The following is a 15,601-nucleotide window of genomic DNA, read 5'->3' on the forward strand; positions in this document are numbered from 1 at the left end:
CAGCTTTGTTAAAGGAAAAAATCATGTCTTCAGCTTGGAACTCTGCCAAAACAGACAATTGTACCCCACTTCCAAGCATTGTTTCATATTCCTATTTCTGGCCTCAAATATTTGCATGCTAAGTATACCCTTTGTTTCATTCTCATAGGGGAGAAAAGACTTGGGCCGTCTGAGGACACCAGGAAACCCCCACGCCACCCAAGCCACCACTTTGGAAACGTCAGTAGAACTTGGTCTGGGCAAAGACTCCATCATCCGACATCCGGCCATTCTTCCCCACGTCCACATATAAAAATTCATATGTCGCCGACACCACTGCCATCAACACAATACTACTGAAACCCTTATAATTAAAATAGTATGACCCCGAGTGGGGTGGTGGGGCGATGTGGACAAGTTACCCATCGATTGCTAACTGCGGAGGGGCAAAGTCCCAATGCTCAGCAAAATGGGAGGCCATAGTCTGCCATTCCTGTGGCGTTGAAAGAAACTGTGGAGTCAAAAAAGAAACAAAAAAAAAAATAGTGCTTTTGCACATAACATTGCAAGCAAATTAGACGCAAACATTCTTGGCCAACATCAGTATAACATTTATTTTAAGGAGTATTTAAAGACAATAATATAAGCTCCACTTATCAGATTCCTCACCCCCCTCTGATGGTCCATTGGAAAAATTTTAGTGTGGGGGGTTATAAATGAGTTTGGGACCCCCCAAAAAAAGCCTCTGGCACTCTGCCTGGATTTAAGGACAACAATAACATTTGGACACATTTTAGGGGGTGTTTAGGGTAAAGCACTACAATGGCGCTGACAAAATACATTGTTAAGTGACTAAGCTAGGTGTATACGGGCCCAGGATAGCATGCTGGGGAGGTTAGTGAAGGCAAATATGCATGAAGGACAAAAATAGAGCATTAAAAGCATACAGCATGCATGAGGATAAAGAGGACATTAACAGCATATTCCAATCATGGTAATTAGGGAATGATGAAAGAAATATAAAACATTAGCATACATTAAATACATATAATGTGATGTTAAAGGAGAAAACTTACCTTAATATAGTCCTTCTGCAGGACCTGAATGATGGCAGAACAGGTCTCTGGAATAATGATCCCCAGTGCCTGGGGGGAGATGCCTAGTCAAGAACTTGAGGTCCTGCAGACTTCTCCCTGTCACCAAGTACCGCAACGTAGCGACTAGCCTCTGCTCGGGAGTGATGGCTTGCCACATACAGGTGTCCTTCTTCATAATATAAGGGGACAGCAAAGCCAACAGACGGTGAAAAACGGGGTCCGTCATCCAGAGAAAATTCCTGAAATCATCAGGGTTATTCTCCTGGATCTCCCGCAGCAAAGGCATATGAGAGAATTGGTCACGCTGGAGCAACCAATTCTTGGTCCATGAACTCCTCCCCACCCTGTTCATAGACTGGGCTTGGGTCAAAGCAAGAACCCCAACACCAAGCCCCCGCACAGCACAAACTCTATGACGAGGATGTACCCACAACATGGCTTCAAAATGGTCTGCTGATCAGAACGAAGTAACAGAACACACTGAAAAACAGCAAGGCCTGTGAAGAGCGAGCTGAAAATCAGAAACGAGCGGACAAGAACGCACTGGAAAACAGATACGAACTGACTACACGCACTGAAAACCAGATATAAACCCACAAGCACAAACTGAAGAGCAGTACCGATCGGAAAAGCACAAGTCTGAAAAGCGCGAGTCGTCTCTCACCAAACTTTTACTAACACAAGATTAGCAGAAGGAGCCCAATGGGTGGCGCACTGGGTATTGAACTTTCATTTTCTAGTCCCGTCGTACGTGTTCTTGACGGTCGGAATTTGGTGTGACCGTGTATATGCAAGAAAGCTTGAGTGGAATTCCGTCGGAAAAACATCCAAGGCTTTTCCGACGAAAATTCTGATCGTGTGTACGCGGCATAAGGGTCACACTACCGAATGCAACTAAGTGCTCATTCACAAGTGCAGCAGGCACTGCTGCGCCCCTGAAAAGCAATCTGAGTGTGTTTGACAGGTGTTGAAGAGGCGATATGTTGTTAGGTATCTATTTACTCGGCGTAACATCATATGCTATATTTTAACAAAAATTGGCTATTATATAGTGTTTGCGTGCAAAAAAAAAAAATCATTCAAATGTATTTTTTCCAAAAACATTGCATTTGAAAAACCGCTACGCAAATACTGTGTGACACAAGAATTTCCAAAACCACCATTTTATTCTCTAGGGTCTCTGCTTAAAATATAATGTTTGTGGGTTCTAAGTAATTTTCTAGCAAAAAAAAAAAATACAGATTTTTACATGTGGAATAAAAATGTCAGAATTGGCCTGGGTGGGAACTGGTTAACAAAAAGGAGGGAAGGAGTAGCATCATGCTAAATGCTCAGTTTTAGCGTGCAAGCAGCTGTTAGTTGTATGTATGAATGAGCCCTGACAGCTTCTGATACCTTCACTCTCTTACAGCTCCATGCTCTTCTGCAACCAACATGATTGGTTGTGGTGGTCATCCAGGGAATTGGTAACATTATTCCCCCTGTCATGTGACAGTGCTCAGGCAGGAAAGCTTTAGTGCTGTTGGAAGTGGAGGGGAGGTTGGTGTGTATGTGGGTCTGTGGTGCAGGAAGTTGTGCAAGAAAAAAATGTTTTTGACTCACCTGAAATGGGTGTTGCTAGGCAGTCTTCCTAATCTGCCTCTTCCTATGCTGCGGTGATCTTCAGTCTTCTCCTCCCCGCGTTGTCTTCTGGGGAATGGGGCGTGGTGTGTTATGGGAACTGTGTGTGTCCCACAACACATCGCATCCTATTCACAAATCGCTGCGCGACTCGCGCATGCGCAGTAGGAAACGGGCAGTGAAGCCGTAAGGCTCCACTGCCTGTTTCCCTTAGTTAGGATGGCGGTGCCGGTGTTCTGCCAAGAACTGTCGTCCTATCATATAGTGTCCGCCCCGTACTGCGCAGGCGCAGCGCCTGCGCAGTACGGAGGAGAAGGAGATGCCGAAAATGCCCGAAGTTGATCAGCTGACCATCAGCTGTACACGGCGCTCGGGCACTTGTTAGTGATGGCTTTGCAAGAGGGCCCCTCGCGGGCTCGCTTCGCTCGCCACGCTTCGGGCACGGCCTCGCTGCGCTCGGCAACTATTTATTCTTACTCTATGTCCACTTGGATAGCAGGGAATGAACCTGGACACAGGGTAAGAATAAAAGCGCAGGCGCCGTGTACAGCTGACGATCAGCTGTTGAACTTCGGAGACTTTCGGCGTCTCGTTTGTCCTCCGTACTGCGCCTGCGCAGTACAGGGCGGACACTTTTGGATAGGGGACTGTATTCGACAAGACACCGGGACCCAAGAGCCGAGGGACGGGTCGGCCTCGGGCGGCCGACATCGTGGGCACCCAGGACAGGTAAGTGTGCTTATTTAAAGTCACAACTACAGTGTTTGTAGCAGCTGACTTTTAAATTTTTTTTTTACCGGCCGGAATACCGCTTTAAAGCAGTATTAACCACTTCAATACCAGGCACTTAGACACCTTCCCGCCCAGGCCAATTTTCACCTTTCAGTGCTGTAGCAATTTGAATGACAATTGTTACACTGTACCCAAACAAATTTTTTATCATTTTGTTCCCACAAATAGAGCTTTCTTTTGGTGGTATTTGATCACCTCTGCGGTTTTTATTTTTTGCGCAACAAATAAAAAAAGAAACGAAAATTTCGAAAAAAGTTTTTCTTTGTTTCTGTTAAAATTTTTTGTAAATAAGTACGCTTTCTCCTTCAATGATGGGCACTGATACGGCAGCACTGATGGGCACCGATGAGGTGGCACCAATGAGGTGGCACTGATGAGGTGGCACTAACGGGCACTGATGATGGGCACTGATAGGCGGCACTGATGGGCACTGATAGGTGGCACCGATGGGCACTCGTAGGTGGCATTGATTGGTACATATGGGTGGCACTGATGGGTACTTATGGGTGGCACTGATGTGTGGCACTGATGGGCACAGATGGGCACTGACAGGTGGCACCGATGGGCAACTGATAAAACATTGCTGGGCAGATCTGGGCATTGCTGGGCAGATCAGTGACATAATGGTGCCAATCAGTGCCCATTTGTGGGCACTGATTGGCACAGATTGGGCACATGTGGATGGCCATGGGGTACATACCTGGCCATCCACGTTGCCCCTTCCCTGGTGGTCCTAGTGGCATCCCTGGTGGTCCAGTGTAGTGATCTGAGGGGGGGCTGTGCTGATAAACAATCAGCGCAGACCCCCCCCTGCCAGGAGAGCCGCCGATCGGCTCTCCTCTACTCGTGTCTGTCAGACGTGAGTGAGGAAGAGCCGATCAATGGCTCTTCCCATTGACAGCGTGATCAGCCGTGATTGGACACGGCTGATCACGTGGTAAAGAGCCTCCGCCGGAGGCTCTTTACCAAGATCGGTGGAGCGGTGTGTCAGGCTGACACACCGCTCCACCGATCACCGCGATGCGCGCCTCGGGGGCGCGCGGCGGCATGTTATCCTGCTGGACGTCATATGACGTCCAGACAGGATAACAGAACCACTTCCCGGACGTCAATCCGCTATAGGGCAGGCGGGAAGTGATTAAACCCAAAAGCAAACATTTATTATATTTCAGCTTACCAATTCCTAGATGTGATGGCTGCATAGTTTTTTTTTTTTTAGACCAACATTTATTATATTGCAGCTTACCAATTCCTAGACATGATGGCTGCATAGTTTTCTTTTTTAGACCTTCTTTCTTCTATTTTCATCTGGTGATCCAAAAGCTGTCTTTCAAAAGAAAACTCTCTCTTCCAGAAGTATCAGTTTACAGCAGTTCGTGCCCAAACGCTGGCCCGCCTCCAGCTCTGGGACAGCGGGTCGGCAAGCCCAGATCATGCCATCCCCGAGCATCAGTGTAAAGAATGGAGCCGGCGATAGAGGAAGCAGACCCAATGCTTCCTGTATACCGAATGTACTCCACCTGTGACAGGAGGATACTCTGTTTTCTACTGCAGCCGCATGCTTCCTCTAGCGCCGGCTTCTGTCACGCTGATGGGATGGTGGGTTGGGAACCAAGCAACGGTACCCGCCAGCAGTACCAGCTACAGGAATGCTGAGGAAGACGTGAAGATTGCTGTCAGTTGAGGTGCAGGTACCACAGTGTGAAAGCAGCCTTAGGTCCCTTTCACATGATTGGTCCGATCGGGTCTGCCTGTCTGTTTTTCAGGTGGACCCAATTCGACCCTCCATTCACCTCTACAGAGCAGCGGATGTAAACGGACTTGTGTCCGTTTACAACCGCCTATCTCCGTTTCGATCAACTTAAAAAAACAGAAGGGGATCTCCCCCCTTCTGTCTGGGTGGATCAGATCAGAGGACCCATAGAGCGGGCTTTCTGTGTCTGCTCTGCATATGCAGAGTGGACACAGACCTGTCATACGCCTGCTCAGCTCATTGTGGCCCACGACCGGTTACCAAGTCACTAAAGTGCCCCTTACTCCTCAAATGATTGGGCACCCCTGGTGTACAGGGATGTAAGAAACGATTTAACACTGACATGAGTGCTTACAATGGTCAGCTTTTCTTTATGTAAAAGCTTTATCCTAAAAGGATAAAAATGTTTGCTGTAACTGATTATAAAGTGTGAAGTGAAGTTTGCCTTCAATTTGTTAGTGTATCTAAATCTGCTAATATATTTAACACTACCCCCCCCCACCAACACACACACACACACTAACAATGCTGATGTCTACTATGTCCCCTGTGTGCCTTCATCCAGAGTGGAGACACTAACACACAAGAGATGTGTTACTGGCCAGATCACCAAGTAAAAACAAAGGGGAAAAAGCCTTAAAAAAGAAAAAAAAAAATCAGTCACCACATCTAATGACTGGTAAGCTGCAATACATTACATTTTGGCTTTGGGTTTAATACCGCCTTAAAGCTAACCTCCGGGAAAATGTTTATTTTAAAAACTGCACTAGTTAAGTAAGTATCTTAAAGTGATTGTAAAGAAAGGAAAAATATTTAAAAAAAAAAAAAACACAACAAACAAGTTATACTTACTCTGTGCAGTGGTTTTGACCAGAGCAGCCCCGATCCTATCTTTTCACGTCCCCTGCTGGCACTCTTGCTGAGTGCCTCCATAGCAAGCCGCTTGCTGTGGGGGCACTTGTGCGTGCTCGTTCCCGAGCTGGCTTTCTGCATCCATACTGGCTGTGATTGACAGCAGTGGGAGCCAATGGCTCCTGCATCTCAGCCAACCAGGAGTAAGGGGTCTGGGAGAGCCTCAGGTCCCGTGCACATCGCTGAATTGAGATCAGGCTTAGGTAACTATTAGGGGTGGGCTGGGGGGGAGTTGCACACTGAAGGTTCTTTAACCACTTCCCTACCCGCCTATAGTCAAATGACGTCCACAGATGGGATCTCCCATCCTGGGTGGACGTCATATGACGGCCTCGGGTTCCCGGCCGCCTAGGGGGCGCACGCCCGCCGCGTTGCTCGGGACCCGGTGCGTGTGCCCGGCGGCCGCGATGTCTGCCGGGCACCCGCGATTGCCCATTAACCGGGCCGGACCGTGGATCTGTGTGTGTAAACACACAGATCCACGTCCTGTCAGTTCAGAAGAGAGCGATCTGTGTTCCCAGAACAGCGGAACACTGATCGGTCTCCTCCCCTTGTGCGTCCCCTACAGTTAGAAGCATTCCCTAGGAAACACATTTAACCCCTCCCCGCCCCCTAGTGGTTAACCCCTTCACTGCCTGTCACATTTACACAGTAATCAATGCAATTTTATAGCATTGATCGCTGTATAAATGTGAATGGTCCAAAAAATGTGTCAAAAGTGTCCGATGTGTCCGCCATAATGTCGCAGTGACGAAAAAAAAAAAAAAAAAAAATCGCTGATCGCCGCTATTACTAGTAAAAAAAATAAATAATTTTTTTTTAAAAATGCCATAAATCTATCTCATATTTTATAGACGCTATAACTTTTGCGCAAACCAATCAATATACGCTTATTGCGATTTTTTTTACCAAAAATATGTAGAAGAATACGTATCGGGCTAAACTGAGGAAAAAAATTTGTTTTTTTTTTTTTAAAATTGGGATATTTATTATAGCAAAAAGTAAAAAATATTGTGTTTTTTTCAAAATTGTCGCTCTTCTTTTGTTTATAGCGCAAAAAATAAAAACCACAGAGGTGATCAAATACCACCAAAAGAAAGCTCTATTTGTGGGGAAAAAAGGACGTCAATTTTGTTTGGGTACAACGTCGCACAACCGCGCAATTGTCGTTTGAAGTGCGACAGCGCTGAAAACTAAAAATTGGTCTGGGAAGGAAGGGGGTGAAAATGCCCGGTACTGAACCGGTTAACCTTCAGTCTTTACAACCACTTTAAATCATGTATTATAGCCACCTCTCTGCTCCCCTCTCCTCCTCTATTCACAGAACACCTTGTATTCTGTGAAAAAATAAAAGGCTTTTTGTGAATGGGCAAGGAGAGAGGAGGAGGTGGGGGGGGGGGGTGCAATTGGAGCCCTTTACTGCTGCTGCCTCTGCTCTAATCTCTGCATTACCTGGAAATACAGGGCTCTGTGTAGGAGCCGCCTTGTGGCAGGGTATGAACTTTACCCTAAGCAGCAGCCATCCACATATAGCAAGGGTAGGCAACCTTAAAGAGGTGAAGATCTACTTGAACAACATGGGAGAAGCCACAGATCACCGGGCACAGTGTTGCTTCCTCACACCTGATTTAAACCTTTAATTGTCATAGTACCATGTAGCAATTGCGTGCATTGCATGGCAATCATGGGTTTAAATCAGGTGGTGAGGAGGCATTCAGCAGTGGCACCCTTAATGCTCATTCACACAAAGTTGGGGGGTGGTAAAACCTTGCGGTTGAATTACGTTTTTACTGTGCCCAATCCCTCCCCCCTTTAGCTGTTGAAGCAATAGCCAAAGATGTACACATGCCACAGCAGGAATTAAAGCCCCTGTTGCTTTTGATGGGTGCTACCGCCTGCCAATCACGACACATTCAAGTAAAAGGGGTCGCTCTGCAAGTGCCCACCAACTGCATGCTTCAGTAGGGTCCAAGAGGTTAAAGCAGGTAGTGAGAAAGTAACATAAACCTGCCTGCTTTAACCCCTTGTTGCTGTACTCATAAATTTGCAGGGCACTTGCAGAGTGGCCTATTCACTTGAATGGGTCGTGCTTGGCAGGTGCTACACCCACCAACCATGACAGGGTGTATAACTCCTGCTGCAGCTACGACATGTGTACACCTCTGGCCACTTCACCTAAATGGGATGCGGTTGGGGCAGGGTGATAAAAACACGTTTTAGCTATGGGTTTTTTCCATCCCCAAACTGCAAATGTAAATGAAACCTTACTTTCCTGAGCCTCCTATAAGGTTGCTTTCACACTGATGCACTGCAGTTTACCTGCACCGCGGGTGCAGAATAGTGCATCTGCAACTTTTATGGGTTAGCTGCGCTTTGCCATAGACTTCTATAATATACTGTAGGTGTGGTGTGCTTTCAGAAAGTGCACCACACCTGCAGGATATAATAGAAGTCTATGGCTTCTAAGTGCAGCAAAATGGCAAGAAAGCTGCAGGTACCTTGCACTGCACCTACGGTGTGGGTAAACAGCAGCGGATCATTGTGAAAGCAGCCCTATACTATTATGCCCAGTGTATTGCTTCACGCTGACATGAAAATCTCTTCTTTCCTGCTTCTGCCACAACTCTGAAGACCGCTAGCTGGGATAGGAGATGGAGAGGAGTGCAGTTGTTATTACTCTGCATGGGACAGGAGCCAGAACTACAGAGGAGGCATCGGCTTATGTGGCTCTTGTTCCCTACTACAGCTCCAACTTTACAAGTAGTCCATATGCATTGCACTGTTTGATGCTCTGGAATGGCAGGTCAGCAAGTCCAGACCGCGATCTACCAGTCACCTGTCCCCGATCTACTGGTTGCTGATTAGAGATGGGCTTGGGCGTGTTCGAAATCCCACATGCCCGATCCCTCCAGGAAGCTGACACTGCACATTGCTAATCACAGGCAGTGAGACATTTCCCAGTCCGCAGCTGCACAGATAAGGAAATGTCTCACTGCCTGTGATTAGCGATGTGCAGTGTCTGCTTCCTGGTGGGATTTCGAACATGCCCAAACCCTTCTCTATTGCTGACCCCCATCCTGAACTGTGCAGGTTTAGGAGATATTTACTGCACCTACCGGTAAGCCTTATTATAGGCTAACCTGTAAATACAAGTTCAATAAAAAGGTTTACTTCCAACTTAACCACTTGCCGCCTGCCATATAGCAATATGACATCGGCAAAGTGGTTCTGTTATTATTATTAGTATAAAGGATTTATATAGCACCAACAGTTTGCACAGCGGTTTACAACTTGAGGGTAGACAGTACAAATACAATACATGTTAATAAAGTAGGAATCAGAGGCCCTGCTCCTTAGAGCTTACAATCTAAGAGGGAAGGTCAAGAAATACAAGAAGTAATAACTGTGGGGAATGTGCTGATGGAGAAGATAAATGTACAGTTGTTAGGTGGGGGACAGATAGGCTTCTCTGAAGAGATGAGTTTTCAGAGATCGTCTGAAAGTGGATAAAGTAGGAGAAAATTGGACAGATTGGGGTAGAGCATTCCAGAGGATGGGAGAGGCTCTGGAGAAGTCCTGAAGGTGACAAGGGAGTTAGAGAGTAGGAGGTCTTGGGAGGAGCAAAGAGAACGATTAGGTTGGTATATTGAGACTAGGTTAGTGATGTAGCTGGGGGGGCAGGTTGTGGATGGCTTTGTAAGTTATAGTTAGTATCTTGAATTTAATTTGTTGGCTGAGTGGCAGCCAATGGAGGGATTGGCAGAGGGGTGTAGCAGACGCTGAGCGGTTTGTGAGGTGGGTGAGCCTGGTACCAACGTTCATGATGGACTGAAGTGGGGATAGCCTATTTAGAGGTAAGCCAATGAGGAGGGAGATGATCAGGGAGTGGATTAGAAGCTTTGTGGTGACATTGGTTAGGAAAGGGGGTATCTTGGAGATGTTGTGATGGTTGAGCCGGCAAATTTTGGACAGCGATAGCATGTGGGGTCGAAAGGTTAGTTCAGAGACCAGGATTACACCTAGGACTTTGGCATGGGGGGAACAAGTTGAGCCATTAATATTGACAAATAAATCAGGGGAAGTGGCACCTGAGGGAGGAAATATCATGAGCTCGGTTTTGGATAGGTTGAGTTTGAGGAAATGATGTGACATCCAGGCTTATATGTCTGCTAGTAAGTTGGTAATGCGTGAGGAGACAGATGGAGAGAACGGGGGGTCGTGGAGAGATAGATTTAGGTGTCATCTGCATAGAGATGATATTAAAATCAACTGACCCAGGGAGGTGGTGTAAATTTATAAAAGGAGAGGTCCAAGAACAGAACCTTGGGGGACCCCAACAGAGAAAGGAAGAGGAGAGGAGGAAGTAGTTATCCTGACCGGACATCATATGACATGATCAGGATAACAAGCTGGTGCGCAGCGCGGTGATCGGGGGTGCTGTGTCTCAGTCTTACACATCGCATCTCTGATCGTGGTAAAGGAGCCTCTGACAAAGCTTCTTACCATGTGGTCAGCTGTGACCAATCACAGCTGATCATCACGTGAACCAGGAAGTGCCAGTAAACGGCTTTCTCAGTTAGCCGATCGGCGGCTCTGCTTGCGCTGATAATCAGCACATTGATTATCAGTGCAGCCCCCATCAGAGGTGCCCATCAGCTGCCAGCCTGTGCCCCATAAAGAACACCTGTCAGTGCCCAAAGTGCCACTCAGTGCCCTTCAGATACCACTCAGTAATGCCTGTCAGAAGCTCCTCATCAGTGATGCCTATCCAGTGCCATCCATCAGTGCCACCTATTAGTGCTCATCAGTTTTTTTGGTTTTTTTTTCAAAAAATTTGGTCTTTTTTAGTTTGTTTAGCAAAAAATATAAACTCCAGTGGTTATCAAATACCACCAAAAGAAAGCTATTTGTGGGAAGAAAATGATAAAAATTGAGTTTGGGTACGCTGTAGCATGACCGTGCAATTGTCATTCAAAGTGTGACAACGCTGAAAGCTGAAAATTATCCTGGGCAGGAAGGGGGGGTAAAGTGCCCGGTATTGAAGTGGTTAAGGTAAAAAAAAAAAAATAATAAAAAAAAACACTATTGCACACCCCATCTGTGCAACTTCAAGTCACAGTGACTTCAAAGTAGTCTCTGCACTACTTTGGTCCAACTTTGACGCAACTTGAGGTCCACAGACTACAAGATTACACAGGCATTGCTCCAAGTCTCACACGACTTTCAGGTCGCACAAATGTGAAAGGGGCCTTAGTTACATTCTACTTTCAATCATGATGACATTGACCATGGCCAAAATTGGGGTATGGGATCACGTGGAAACCAGTTTGAGATATTATTATGGCCTTTTCTTTCCACAACTCTGCACACTCAGCCAGCACTACAAGCCCCAGCACGCCCCAACAGGTTTTATTTGACAAGCAGCACACACTGACGACTCATTCAGCACTCTGCTATAAAAAGCCACAGGTCACCCTGTCTATATGTAAACAAATGAACGTACTTCAGACGATAAGAAATATAATGTAAAATGAGAACACGTACGTACGCCCCTCACATACTCCGCTACAACATGGACGAGTCCTCTCGGTTTCTATACCGGAACCGGCGTCCTCGGTGCAAGTCTGGAGATCGGTGATTGGCCGATCACTTCCGCGATGCTTCATTCCTAGCTTGTTCTGTCAGTTACTGACCTGCACCTACAGCGACACCTAGCGGGCCCCAAAGTAAGCACAGCCGTGCGAGCCGCTCAGGAACTGCAGCATAGAATATCTTGGAGACAGGGCAAGCTCCCCCACAGATGGTCAATCAAAAGGAGATTTGTTCAAATAACTAAAGAAACGAGGAAAATGCTATTTTGGCTAAATACTACCTATATGATCATATCTCCCAACATTCTGATATGGAAATAGGAACACATATTAGCATGAAGTGAAAGGCAAAATACACACCAATACCACACTATTCTGACCGCTAAAAATTCATACACCTGCCTGTGGACGGGGTCTGCTTTGCCCTACACGAGGGGGCAACTTTCACGCAGAGCCCACTCATCAATGCCGGTACCAAGACTGCGGTCATGTGAACAGTCTAACATTAACCACTTCAGCCCCGGACCATTTGGCTGGGCAAAGACCAGAGCACTTTTTGTAATTCGGCACTGCGTCGCTTTAACTAACAATTGCACGGTCGTGCGACGCGGCTCCCAAACAAAATTTGCGTCTTTTTTTCCCAGAAATAGAGCTTTCTTTTGGTGGTATTTGATCACCTCTGCGGTTTTTATTTTTTGTGCTATAAACAAAAAAAGAGTGACAATTTTGAAAAAAACGCATTATTTTTTACTTTTTGCTATTATAACCCCAAATAATATATAAAAAAACATTTTTTTTCCTCAGTTTAGGCCAATACGTATTCTTCTACATATGTTTAGTAAAAGAAATAGCAATAAGCGTATATTGATTGGTTTGTGCAAAAGTTATAGCATCTACAAAATAGGGGATAGTTTTATGGCATTTTTAATAATATTTTTTTTTTTTTACTAGTAATGGCGGCGATCAGTGATTTTTATCATGACTGCGACATTATGGCGGACACGTCGGACAATTTTGACACATTTTTGGGACCATTGGCATTAATATAGCAATCAGTGCGATTAAAAATGCATTGATTACTGTAAAAATGTCGCTGGCAGTGAAAGGGTTAACACTAGGGGCAGTGAAGGGGTTAATGTGTGTCCTAGTTTGTGTTCTAACTGAAGGGGGATGGGGACTGTGCAGGGAAGATAACAGATCGCTGTTCATATTCTGTATGAACAGACGATCTGTCAGTTCTCCCCTCAGAGAACCGGAAACTGTGTGTTTACACACACAGTTCCGGGTTCTCCATGTGCCCCAAGCGATCGCGGGAGCCCGGCGGTGATTGAGACCGCCGGGCACTCGCATTGGCTCGGGTGGCGCGCGTCCCCTAGTGGCCACAGGGCGAAGCGACGTTACATAACATTGTTTCGCCCAGCCGTACTATTCTGCCACAGTACAACTGCAGCGGCTGGTCGGCATGTGGTTAAAATAAAACTGTAGGCAAAACTTTGTATTTTTTATTTTGGATAGAGCAACCCCCTCGGCGCAGGAAGGGCTCAGCTCTGCCCCCTCCCTCTTGTCAATCATCTGGGACACATGACAGGTCCAAGATGATCGCGCGGCCAATCACGGCGCGCGGCGCCGCTCGCGCATGCTTAGTGGGTGCCCGGCTGTGAAACCACAGCCGGGCGCCCAAGGTTACAATGCCGGCGCCGCCGAACAGAGGAGGAGACGAGCGGGTCTTCAATCCCCCACATCGCTGGACCCTGGGACAGGTAAGTGTCCGATTATTAAAAGTCAGCAGCTGCAGTATTTGTAGCTGCTGACTTATTTTTTTTCATAATGGGAACACCACTTTAAAGGAATCCCTTGGGGACACCCAGGTCACCAGAACTACTGTTCTTATTGGAAGACTTCCCCTTTTTTACTTTTTTGGGGACAACCCAAAATTTGGGATTTTCTTTTACTTTCACTTTCAATGATTTTTTTTTTTTTTCTTTCACTTTCAATGATAATGGTAAACAGGACAGGACACATAGGGTGAATCTCTCTAACAGGGGCACAGACAGAACTAAAAACTGACAGGTGTTCTAATCCTTCTGCACTCTATTCTAAACTAAAAAAAAGTTTTGCCTTTAGGTATACTTTAGCCACTTCAGCCCCGGAAGGATTTACCCACTTTCTGACCAGGCCATTTTCCGCAATACAGCATTGCGTCGCTTTAACTGACAATTGCGTGGTCTTTCAACGCTGTACACAAACAAAATTGATGTCCTTTTTTTCCCACAAATAGAGCTTTCTTTTGGTGCGCTATAAACAAAAAAAAGAGGGACAAATTACAAAAAAAGTTTTTTTTTTTAATTTTTGCTATAATAAATATCCCAAAAAAAGAAAAAAAAAAGATATTCATCATCCGTTTGGGCCAATATGTATTTTACATATTTTTGGTAAAAAAAAAAATCGCAATAAGTGTATATTGAAGTTATAGCGTCCAGGGGCGGACTGACAACTCATGGGGTCCCCAGGCAATAGAAGATTATGGGGCCCCCAGGCTTACAGGTGGCCGCCATGCCAGGAGTAAGTAACAAACAAAACAACATTTAGAGTACAGCAATCAGGATGAGTGTCACGCTCACATCAGAGTGCTCCCTTATACCAAAGTCCCAACATTCTCCTTATACATCACAGTCCACAGAGTCCTACCGTATGGCAGAGCCCTCCCCCAGTGTGTCCCCTTCTATCAGTGTCCCCTTACACACACCTTTGCACCTTAGTGCTTCGTGTGGCAGGCAGCTGGCAGGAAAAGGCCTTTAAATTAGAAAAAAAAATCCACTTGTTGCAGGCTCTGAACTGCGCAAGTGAGTCTAATGCCGCGTACACACGGTCGGACTTTTCGTCTACAAAAGTCCGACAGCCTGTCCGACAGCCTGTCCGACAGACTTCCGGCGGACTTTCGGCGGACTTGCAGCAGACTTTCTAACGAACGGACTTGCCTACACACGATCACACAAAAGTCCGACGGATTCGTACGTGATGACGTACACCGGACTAAAATAAGGAAGTTCATAGCCAGTAGCCAATAGCTGCCCTAGCATGGGTTTTTGTCCGTCGGACTAGCACACAGACGAGCGGATTTCGGGGTCCGTCGTAGTTACGACGTAAAGATTTGAAGCATGTTTCAAATCTAAAGTCCGTCGGATTTGAGGCTGAAAAAGTCTGTTGAAAGTCCGGAGAAGCCCACACACGATCGGATTACCAGCCAGCTTTAGTCCGTCGGCGTCCGTTGGACTTTTGTAGACGAAAAGTCCAACCGTGTGTACGCGGCATTAGAGCCAGCAAAATAGTGAACTGCTGTGGTTGGACTCAGATCTGGCAGTGGGGCATGTGAATAAAAGCCATGCTTGATGTGTGCCATATCACCACACAGGCACGCACCGAGACCTGCCCTGCTGCCTGATCCGAGGCCAGGCTCAGCAGTTTACCATTCAGCTGCTTCCGAATGGCAACAAGTGGATTTTTCACAGGCATAGGATTGTTAGATCGACTTCTGTTTAGCAGCAGTAGGCACAAATTAAACATACAGTATACATACACACAGTATACATACACATAGACACACACACATTATACATATATACACATAGACACCAGTGGCGGCTGGTGCTCAAAATTTTTGGGGGGGCGCAAACAAACTGAAAAAAAAACCATCAATTGCAGCCACTGTGCCCCTCAAAGCAGCTACTGTGCCCCTCAAACGCAGCCACTGTGCCCATCAAGCGCAGCCACTGTGCCCATCAAACGCAGCCACTGTGCCCATCAAACGCAGCCACTGTGCCCATAAATTGCCGCCACTGTACCCATTAATTGCCGCC

At 46.4% G+C, this 15,601-nt stretch overlaps 1 protein-coding gene across 2 annotated transcripts in view; it reads right to left on the reverse strand.

Moving 5' to 3' along the window:
* The window catches only part of CYB561D1 (cytochrome b561 family member D1), a 142,546-nt gene extending 130,716 nt beyond the window's left edge, over positions 1-11,830 (reverse strand). The window contains exon 1 of one of the 2 annotated variants that reach the window (XM_073615902.1): positions 11,702-11,830. The gene's annotated coding sequence lies outside the window, so the exon portion shown is untranslated. Of the gene's footprint in view, positions 1-11,697 lie in introns of both variants that reach the window. The other variant, XM_073615901.1, reaches the window with a different exon arrangement.
* Positions 11,831-15,601: the final 3,771 nt, after the last annotated feature.

This window comes from Aquarana catesbeiana, linkage group LG02 (assembly GCF_042186555.1).
Source record: "Aquarana catesbeiana isolate 2022-GZ linkage group LG02, ASM4218655v1, whole genome shotgun sequence".
Lineage (NCBI taxonomy): Eukaryota > Metazoa > Chordata > Amphibia > Anura > Ranidae > Aquarana > Aquarana catesbeiana.